The following is a 12,082-nucleotide window of genomic DNA, read 5'->3' as shown; positions in this document are numbered from 1 at the left end:
CCAATTTAGGACATCATGTTCTGTGTTATATATCTCTCGTTCAACAAGTGATATTTGAATAAAATATATTTTTCTTTCCTTATAACACTCATTTTTTATTTTTCTATTAGATAAATACACTGAGTGAATGGTATATCAGTATTGTAATAAATATTTCACCAATTTTGCTTTGAGAATGTGTTACCAAAGATGACCAAATGAAAAGACATGTCTTTTCAATAAAAAAAGAAAAAAAAAGAAGACATGTTTTACATTGTACGTACGTTGTCCCAGATCTCAATAGCCATCCACGGTGGATACTATGATGATTTGGGGTGGGTGGGTGGGCTAGGTACACACAAACAAGTAAAGCCAAATTTGTTATGAATTCTGAAGAAGTAAATGTATCATAATTGTCATTAAATAGTGAAGATTGAATTTATAAGATAAAATATTAGATTTTATGTAATGAAATGATTTTTAAGATTTGGAAATATTTGTTTTAAGTCTAAATAAATCTTTAAGATTTAATTTTAACTCAATGTATCTTGTTTTTCTTCTATTTCTTTCCATAGTGATAGAAAAACCAAAGAGTAAAAAAAAGGAAAAAAGAAAAAAATTAAACATATCTAAATAAAATAAAATAGAATAAAATATTATTTTCTGCTTTTTAGCTTTTCTTTATGTATATAAAAAAAGAATAAAATAGACCAACAACAAAAAACCAAATATATTGAAAACCAACAACAGTGATTTATTTTTATTCTTTTTCTTTTTTATCCTAATTTTTTGTTTTAATTTTTTTCATTTATATATATTTTTTTAATTTTAGTATTTTCTATCACTATTGCGATTTTTAATGGTCTTATTTTTCCTTATATTTTTTTTGTCCTTATATTTTTTTTATTTAGACACATTTGATATTTTTTTTTCTTCTATTTTTTTAGTCGTTTATTAAGTGCTTTAAATTTTCATAATATTTGATCTTATTTTTCTCTCTCTTTTTTGTCATTTTATTTTCTTTTTCTAAAAAAGATAAAGTATATATATTTAGTTAAGTTTCTAACACAGTTAAAAAGAGGGGTGTGAATAGAGAAAATTCTAAAAAATTAAGTGAATAAAAATAAAACATATAAGTGTAACTGATTCAAAATAAAATCATGAGAGATTTTGAACTTTTCCCAATAATTTAACTTATTTTAAACCACTTAATTATAAACTTAATTCTTATTCGATCGAGGGAGTTCAAAAGTTATGAAAGAGTCGTTTTCGCATTCTTCACCTAATTTATCTCAACCTGAATTTCAAGAAATGTGCTGAGAAAATTGTGATGTCCACAGGCACAGCAGAGGATAATGTGTTGAGTATCAAAAAGCCTGCGTGTGGTTCAGTGCATGTGTCCATTGGGGTGGAGGTAGAGTCAAAGTGATTCATTGCACGTGGCCTTTGGCGTGGAGCACTCAAATTAAACTAGGATTTTATATGGCAAATCATTGTCTGTATTATACTTTTCAGTTTGAAGAGCACATGCTTTTCCTTCATAATAAAAGCTGACAAGACGAATAAGTTAAAAGGTTTTTATTATTCTCATTTTGCATAAAATAGTGTTTGGTTGGAGAGAAAATTTTTAATACTAAGAAAATATAAATACTAGGAATCTCGAGGAAAATTGAGTTAAATAGAAAAGTTTTAAAAAAGTTATTTGGTTGGGCAAAATTTTACCAGGAAAATTGAATTAAATTTCTGAATATGTGTTTGGTTGAAGATAAAATATTGATGGAAAAACTTAATGAAATTACAAAACTATCATCGTAAAAATGAAACCGTTTTATTACATTCTTCGAACCACAATAGGGGTAATCTTGGCATGCCATTCATCAGCTTTTTCACTTATCCGATTTTGAAGAGAAATTCCACATCTTCAAACGCTTTCTCAATAGTGAAGATATCTGATTTTTGGTCCTGTTCTTGGTTTGCTAGGAAAGCTCTTTGATGGGAAAAGAAACTGAAAACCTTCAACCAAACGTGGTTTTATTAGATACCCACGTGCACTTACCCATCCATATTTTCACTTCTCACCAACCAAACACTACCTAAGATAATTATCTTATATTGTAGAGAAAAAATAGGTGGGTTACATCATTACAAGAAAAAGAAAAAAGTGAGGTGCGAAAATTGAAGTGAGAGAGTAAGAGAGAAGTTATCTTACATAAAAAAAAGTAATATTTCCCTTAGTAAAATGCATCAATCAAAATCTAATTTGATTTACTATTTTATTAATAATTAAAAAAAAAAAAAACCAAAAATCACTTCCCCTTAACCCTTTTAGGGAGTATGGGGTAGAGGCAACTAGACAAATTTTGTATGCAGTGTTATACTTTTATATAATTGTAGTCAAATAGATTATTTTCTGAATTCGAACTCATGACCTTTCAGTCATAAATGAACAACTTTATTGTTGTTTTGATTCGCCTTCTTATTTTATTTAATCTTGCAAAAATTAAAATATTTTTATTTTGGATACAAAAATTGACATCATTTTAAGTTTGGAGAAACCCTTAAATTTATTTGTTAAAACTTTAACAGCTGATATATTAATTTTCAAAGAATTTAAAACCATTCATGTTCTTTAAAAAACCACCAATATTGAACATGTTAATTCTTATTATGAATTATATGTTTCGTAGTTCAAAATTAATGAGGCTAATGTTCATGATTATTTAAGAATTATAGGCAGGATTTTAATTTCTAAAAGACTAATATCTTGGTTGTCAATTTTTTTTTAAAAAATTGAATTTTATTTTTTAAGATTTAACATTAGGATGAGATATATTTATTAAGGTATATATATATCTGCGTCATTATTGTTTAATTTTTTGTTTCTTTATTCTTTTGAGAGGTGACACCTTTGATTGGTTTCTAATTCTATATTTTTTACAGTTAAATAGTCACTATCATTTTTTTTTATGGAAACATGTCACTATCATTTGTGTGTATCAGTTATTTAACTTATTTCAGAATACGGATATATTTTCCGGCTAAGCCACATTTGGAATATTCGTTAGTCATTAAATATAAATAAAGTTTCAAGAATCGTTACATTAAATGGTGTCAAAACGGCTTGACACGACACGAATTTGACACGACACGAATACATCAACACTAACACGACCCAAATTTTTATTCGTGTCAATATCTTCAACACTGACAAGACACGGATTTTTTACGGATTGACACGACACAACACGAATAACATGCAAAATAGGGGTCAAAACGGTAATTGACAAAAAAAAATTAAAAAATGGTTCAAAATTAAAAAATAATAAAAAAAAAAGTTAAAAAAAATATGTGTCAACACGACACAAATTTTTTACGAGTCATTTTTTTCAACACGAACACTACATGAATTTTTTTACAGATCAACTCGAACACAAATTTTCGTGTCGTGTCGCGGGTCGACCCACATGTCATAACCTATATTGACACCACTAGTTATAGCATCAGTTTAATACAAGCTAGCTAGCTATTGTTGTTATCCCATTACCTTTATTCATGTCATATTATTTTTAGAGGACAATTCACGATTAGTTCAAACTAGGTATCTTCTCAATTAAAAACAAAAGAATTAAAAAATATAGGATCGTTTTAAGCTATATCAAGAACATGGCTATAGCCTATAGCTACCCAACGAGTGTATCGAGTAGATGGGAAAAGAACGAGAATTCGATTCTCACCAATCTTTGATATAGACGAAAAATTTTAATAGTGACTAAATCCCGACTCAAAATTAATCTCATAGTCAACTGAGTTGAAGCTTGTGAGGAATACCCGATATACGACTCACCTTAAAAAGATAATTAGAATCAGTATAAAAAAGCGTAGCTATAGCTACTATACTTGAAAATTGCAAATAATTGACAAATAAGCTTTTGAGCTTGATTTTGTTTTAGAATGACATTTAAATAAACTTTACAAAATCATTAACTCAAATACTCGATTTTAACAATTTTTGAGCTTGTAAACCAACTTAGCCCATTGTGGGCTGGCCCAAGTTAGTTCAGGCCAAACAGTTTGGCCCAAGTCGAGCCTTGAGTTTGACCTATTTTAACATCTGGTTGTGGTTCAAGAAGCGCTTGCCAAAATTGAGGACAAGGTTCCATTCATCACTTCCTCAATTTTGGTTTCATAGCAAGTATCAAATTTCAATCAGTCACTTGGACCATTTAAACTATGTACGATTTGCACTGTTAACGTGATTCAACTTGTAATAATTGCCTGTAATGTCAAAAAGTTAAATTTCTAAAATTGCTATCTTGAAAATGAATTTTTTTTTTCGGTAAATGAATTTACCTAATAATCGATCATCCCTAATTTAAGAAATTCATTTCACGACTATATTTGTGAAATTCATTATAAATGTAAAACACTACAACAATAAGGACAATGGGAGAGTGTAGAAAATAAACGATACACCTTATCGATCACACCAAGGATTAGGACGGAAAAATAGATAAGGATCGGTTTACAATTTATTTTACAAATTACACTAAGTATGACCGGTCATACATTCTTAATTGAAATATGACTGGTTATACTTAGTATAGTTTGTAAATAAAAAGTTTGTAAATATAACATTCTCCCTGAAAGATACACAACGCCTTAAATTTCTAAATATTCAAATCTGTCTTTCTCCAAACATATTTGATATTAATTCAGATTTTTATAATATAAAGTAATGATTAATTTAAAGATTAGTATGGAACAAAAATAGGATTAAATCAAAATCCATTTTAAATATTAAAAATTAATTAGTATTTAATTTGTTTTCTTAAAAAAGCTAATTTAATATAACACTTGTCGACCCAATTTATTACGTTAAAGTGAACCATTTAAAAAAAAAAATTAAGAGATTTTAATACAGTCCAACATGAAATTAACATTTAAAATAAGTTCGACACATTAGCCAGCTAATTATATGGTACCTAACTACAAACAACACATTTTTTTTTTCCAAACTTGAAGTTGCAGAGTACGTTCAGGGTGTGCATGACAATTATTTTGTTCCCTAACACTGTTTCTAAAAAGAAATAATTTTTTACTATTTCTGTGCCTAGGAACAGTTTCTGAAATAAAAATGTGTTTGATAACATGTTCTATTTTTATTCTGAGAATGAGAATTGCGTTTGATAACACAACAAATAATATAATAAAAAATAAATCTTAATAAGCATAATTTTTTTCGGATCATCACTTTCCTTTCCATAAGCACTACTAAAATACATAGATTAGAGACGGAATTTAGAGACAGAAAAAAACTCATCTCTAATAGAAAGGAATTTTGTGATGGAATAATAATCCTTCGCAAATAGAGAGGAAATTAGAGATGAAAATATTTCTGCCTTCTTTATTGACGGATTTAGGGACGAAAAATCAATCATTATCTAATAGACACAAATTTGTCTCTAAATTTGTTTCTAATAGAGATGACTATTTTTTCGTCTCTAATAGAGATAGATTTATAGACATAACATAATATATAAAAAATTATGATAATATTAGGATATACATTTGGGCTTAGTGAGGGAATTTAGTGATAGATTTTTTTCCATCTCTATCGGCAATGGATTTAGAGATGCAACGTGTATTTACGTCTCAAATTCCATCACTAATAGAGAGGAAAAATATTTGTCACTAACAGAGATGGAAATTCTCCGTCACTAACAAAGACAAAAAATTGTTTGTCACTGACAAAGACGGAAAAAATTCCTAACTAATAGAGACGAACAATTTCTGTCCCAAATAGAAACAGATTACACAATTTCACGTGCACAAATTAGTGACAACAAATAATATCACAGGGACGGATTTATCCCTCACTATCAGGAAGGAATGACGGAATTTTTTCCGTCTCAAATAGAGACTGCTTTGTTTCGTCCTAAAATTCATCTCTATTAGGGACAAATTCATAATTTCGTCACAACCTTGTTACTGATGAGCCATAATGTAATGGATTTTTATCCGTCCCTAATTCTGTCACTAGTCTACTTAGTGACGGAAATATTTCACTTAGTGACAGAATTATTCCGTCTCTAATTGATATTTTTTAGTAATGGTGGTGGTGGTGGTGGTAATAGTGGCGGCATAAAGGTGATGGTAATGGTGGCAATGGTGTTGGCATAGTGGTGGCGGTGGTTGGTGGCGTGGTGGTGTTGGTGATGGCATGGTGGTGGTGGTGATGGTATTGGCTGCAACGATGGTGGTGATGATTGGTGAGTGGTGGAAGCGGTGGTGGCGATGGTGATGGCGGTGGTGATGACAACATTGGCTGCGATGATGGTGTGGTGGTTGGTGACGGTGATGGCAGTCGCGGTAGTGGTGGCGATGGTGGCGACGACATTGGTGGTACAATGACGGTGGCGACGATGGTGGCGGTGGTCGTGTCGAGATTATGGTGGTGATGATGATGATAGTGACGGAGAATGATTGAGAGAAATAAGTGCTTCTCATTTTGTGCCCATGAACAAAAAAAATAGAAATTTTTTTATTCTTTTTCTGTTTCCCAGCACAAAAATTAAATCGGTTTATCCCAAGAACAAAAAAATAAATCGATTTTACCAAACGAGTTTTCTATCCATTTCTGTTTCCGAGAACAGAAATTAAAAAAAAAATTGATTTCGAAAATTTTGTCATATACACCCTTAATCTCTATCTCTGGATTTGAAGGTTTGAGTTAAGCCTGCATTTTAAGAATTTTCTTATAAGAAAGATGAATGAAATGGAGTAACTATCTTGTGTGTTTGAGATCCATACGTTGTTCAAAATTAATTGGTGTAGGCCGGCTGGTGGGTGACTATGTAGTAAATGTATGCGAAATTTGGTTCATGTATAATTAATTTGTTGGGGTCAAAATAACAATTGATCACACGCAAAATCGAAGCAATTAACTTAGAAACAAATGAAGATTAATAAGAAGAAAATTTTGAGACACACAAGATTTTTAATGTGAAAATTCGAAAGGGAAAGAATCGCAAGACTTTTGTAAGGTATGATTGTAATGGGTGACCAACTAATTTTTATGGCTCTATACATGAAGTTAGATTAGATGGTTCACCAAACAATAGTCCATGCAAACACTAGCATTTAATCGTGAACGAAAATCCCACCATATACGATGTTTAACTATATGTGCAAGTTGTAGACTATAAATCAAGACAGTATAATATGGTTACCCCAAGCACCGTTTGCATTAGTCTCTAGCATATCCTGCACTCTCTCGTAATCTTCACCATTCCTGTTGTGCACCATTTTCAATTCAGAGGAATTAATTCAATGTTCTTGATCTCCAGATTCTCCACTCTGAATTGGCAATTAATAGTGAAAAACTGGAATGATGATGATTACCAGAGAGTGCAGCATATATATGCTAAAGACTCTATTAGTATACATTTTCTATTTCAGTTTTATGCATTTCTGGTGTAACTAATTTATGTTTGTATAGTGTATTAGTGGGCCAGCACATGTGCTATTTTACTATTCTGTTATGAGTGTGGTGTATATAACCACTTGTACCTTTCCTTCATTTTCTTTCAAGCTTAATGGAATATTCAATGTTCAATCCTTATCTTCCTTTTTCTCTGAGTAATAACAAACTAATATGGTATCAGAGCTGGTGGGTGGCTGAGCCGAAACATGTGGCTGTGAGGGAGGAGAAAATTTGTGGCTGTAAGGGACGGATTGAGCAAAATGGGCCTGGGTCGTATTTAGGTTAGGTGAGAAATTGGGCCTAGGAGCCCTGGGTTTGTACCCAGGTGGGTACCCATGGAGTTTGAAGCATTTTTCTCTCGTATGACCAGAGAGATTACAGAAGGAGCAAAGAGGCCGCGACGTTAACAACGCCTTTCTTCATGAGGAGCTCAATGAGGAGGTATACATGCATCTTCCACCTGGATACTGTGATACCCAACATTCTCTCCCTCCCAATGCTGTTTGCCACCTTCATAAGTCCTTGTATGGACTTCGACAGGCTTCAAGACAATGGTTTGATAAATTTTCTACGACCCTGACTTCCCTTGGTTTTGTCCAATCACAATCAGATCATTCTCTATTTGTGCGCTCTTCTGACTCTTGTTTTATTGCCATTTTGGTCTATGTCGATGATATCATTGTTGCATCTAATAATTCTCATGAGGTGCAGATTTTGGCTGATCAGCTTCACAGCAAATTTCATTTAAAAAATCTTGGTTCCTTGAGATACTTTCTCGGTCTTGAAGTGGCCCGTTCTACCAAGGGTATATCCCTATGTCAACGACATTATGCATTGGAGATCCTCAAGGATTCTGGTTTATCAGGTTGCAAACCGAGAAGCACTCCCTTTGATGTTGGCATTAAGCTTTCTGCCTCTGAGGGAGACCTTCTCCCTGACCCTTCTCTCTACCGTCGATTGATTGGTCGCTTATTATATTTGACTATCACCCGACCTGATATCAGCTATACAGTAAATTTTCTCAGTCAATTTATGGCTTCTCCAAGGGTCCCACATCTTCAGGCTGCTCATAGGTTACTCGGTTTTGTTAAACAAACTGTTGGTCAGGGCATTTTCTTTTCCTCTTCTTCTACTATTCAATTTAATGCCTTCTGCGATTCTGATTGGGTTGCCTGCATTGATAGCCGTCGTTCTATTTCTGGTTTGTGTCTTCATTGGAGACTCCATCATTTCTTGGAAATCCAAGAAACAGAATACTGTGTCAAGGTCATCCATTGAGGCTGAGTACAGGTCCATGGCTCTTACTACTTGTGAATTATTGTGGTTACTGTCTTTATTGAAAGATTTTAAGATTTTACACTCTGGTCCTGCACATATTTTTTGTGATAATCAATCTGCCCTTAACATTGCTACGAATCCGGTGTTTCATGAACGGACAAAGCATATAGAGATAGACTGCCATCTTGTGCGTGAACACATCCTCAAAGGTCATTTGAAGACATTCCCTGTTCCTTCTTCCAAGTAGCTTGCAGACATCCTTACCAAGCCTCTCCTTCCTTCAAAGTTTGTTGTTTTGGCTTCCAAGATGGGACTGTTGAACATCCACTCTCCATCTTGAGGGGGCCTATTAGTATACATTTTCTATTTCAGTTTTATGCATTTCTGGTGTAACTAATTTCTGTTTGTATAGTGTATTAGTGGGCCAGCACATGTGCTATTTTACTATTCTGTTATGAGTGTGGTGTATATAACCACTTGTACCTTTCCTTCATTTTCTTTCAAGCTTAATGGAATATTCAATGTTCAATCCTTATCTTCCTTTTTCTCTGAGTAATAACAAACTAATAGACTCATGCAAAGGGTTCGTGAGGTAACCAATATTACTTACTTGCAAGTTGAATCTATCAATGCCAAAATTAGGAGACACCCAAAATTTTCAAGAAAGCACACACTTCTTGGACTAGATAATCCCACTAATTATGCAAAAGTATATATATTATTGCTACAATTCTTTCTCTTGCATGTTGAAAAAAACACCCTACCTTCATTGTTGCATAGTCTTGTACATGATTACAATTATGAGCTATATTGGAATGTTAAGAGTGACCACTGCAAAAGATGAAGGGTTCATATAAATAAGAAAAAGTTTAGTGTGGTGCCTGAACAACAATGCCTTTGAGATGATGAGAAGCAGCTAAAGAGAATATTACGAACTGAAACTCTCTATTTTAACTTGGTCCATAAAAGCATAAATAATACAGACACTAAATTATTTGCTCCAAAAAAAATAAATACGGACACTAAATTATCGTCTACGTATATCTTTGTCCAGAAATTCTATATCTGAGCTTAGTGCAATATAATGGAGTATTTTACAGGGAGTTGACCGAGCCAGTTAATCCTGGTGGACAATTCTTGGACTGCACCTCTCTGTGTTTGTATGAAAATGGATTCTCTCGTGTGAAAAAAAAATGACATGATTAAGTGAGAAAAGATCACAATCATACAAAGCCGAATTAACAGTTATGATTTTATAATTATTTATTTAATATTTTTTCCTCTCTTTTTTTATTATCATTGATACACTTTTATATATTATGATTTTTCACATTATCATGTCATGTTTTTTTCACCCAAGAGAATCTACATCCACTTCCGTGCTTGTATACCAGCGTATGGATGGCAAAAACGAGCCAACCCGTCCTAAATGAGCTGCCAACCCGACCCAATACAACCCAGACCCAAACGAGCCAGCCCGCGGGTCAAACGGGCCAGCTCGCGGGTTGGGTATTTTTTTTTAATTCAAAAAATTAATAATATGACTGTATTAAAAAAAAGAAATATGAAAACTCCAAAACTGCCATATGCTCACATCGTCGTCACTCGTCACTTTCCTTAACCCTAAGATTCTTCTGCCCCCTTGGATAACTTGTTCACCCTGTTACCATTAACCTTGCATCTTCGGGTCTATTGGCCTATTCTCTTGACAAACGCAATCCACTACTCCCAAGGTGCAATACCCTTTTCTCTATATTTCTCATCTTTCTTTTTTATTTTTCCCCAATATATATATGAAAATGGATTCATTGTTCTTCTTTTATGTTGTTGACATTATAAGATTTGTTACTTCAATCTTTTTTCTTTTACCAATCTTGGTACCTTTGAAGAGATCAAAGTTGGAACCTTTTGGCAGTGTTGATAATTTTAGCAGTGTTGGAGAACAAATAAGACTAGTTCCACAAAAATCAATTTTTTTGAGCCAACTCGCAAGCCAATATTTCGAGCTAACCAACCCGCGAGCCAACCCACTAGCATCATTTCGAGCTAACCCGCGAGCTTTTTTTGAGCCAACCCGCGAGCTGATTATCGAGCCAACCCGCGAGCCAACCCTAACCCAACTCGGGTCGGGCTGGGTTGGGTTTTCTGGCTCGTTTATTTTTTCGGGTCAACCCTAACCCGACCCGTTTTTTACGGGTTGAGCCAGGTCGAGCCGAGTTGGCCCGTTTTGCCAACCCTATACCAACGTAGTGTTTCTGGACTTTAGGGCACATGTGGGCTAATGGCCTAACTGAAGGGAAAAAAAACTTAATATGCAAAAAGACCCGATCCGTAAAGAATCAATTGAACTCAAGATGATGCATTTTATATTAATCAGTTTATATTATATTTTTTAATAGGTTTTTTATACAAAAAAAATTATTGGACTTAAAAAGTGCACAATGTACAAGTTCACTTAGATATGCCAAAAAATGTAATAATATTTAATTATATATTAAATAAAAAAAGATAATAAGAATCAAATTCATGATTATTTAATCATAGAACTCTAATATTGTGTAAAAAATTAATTCAAGTTAAAAAAAAAAACTTAAACTTTTTTAGTGTGCATCGCATTAATAGCTTTATGTTATAAACAAGAACTAAAAACTTCCTTTGTGTCCCTTATATAAACTTTAAAGGTGTTACTATTAACGTAAACCCCACAATAGAGATGATAACCACTCACATGATTGAAAGTTGAGTTAGCCAATAAAGGTGGGCAGAGGTTCATATTTTATATGGGAGTGAGTTCAAATTCTACCGGTGGATATAAGAACTTTATTTATAGGGCTTGCAATTTCTCACATTCTATGAGAAATGCAAGTTTTTTCTACAGAAAGAGAAATGGATGTGACCTACTTTAAAAGGAAAAAATAAAAATAAAAAAGTGATTGACACAGACATCGAAGTGAGAGTGGTAGGAGAGAAGACTTCTCATGTTGCATGAGAAGTCTTTTTCCCTTGTTTATATGTGATATATAATTTTTGAAAAAAAATGTTTATTCTTTTAAATGGCATAATTTATATTATTTCACTTTCATAAAGAGGTAAGACTTATACACCTTTATTTTTTTTTTGTCAACTCTCTCTCCACCTTTTTTTTTTTTGTCAACTTTCTCTCCACTTTTATTTAACTTTTTCTCTCTCTTAAAATGATACAACTTTACCTCCTTTAAAATAATATACATTTTACCCATAATTTTTTATGAAAATTTTCAAAGAGATCGGAGGTTTTTCTTGAAATTAATAGAATATCGATGTCTAACCTAAAAAAAACGGTGTTTCTCTTTGAGAAAATTA

This window comes from Gastrolobium bilobum, unplaced genomic scaffold (assembly GCF_033153095.1).
Source record: "Gastrolobium bilobum isolate Gb01-03AN ecotype WA unplaced genomic scaffold, APGP_CSIRO_Gbil_v1 utg646, whole genome shotgun sequence".
In the NCBI taxonomy this organism is placed as follows: Eukaryota; Viridiplantae; Streptophyta; class Magnoliopsida; order Fabales; family Fabaceae; genus Gastrolobium; species Gastrolobium bilobum.
The sequence above is the reverse complement of the archived record's forward strand: the minus strand, read 5'-3'. Positions refer to the sequence as shown.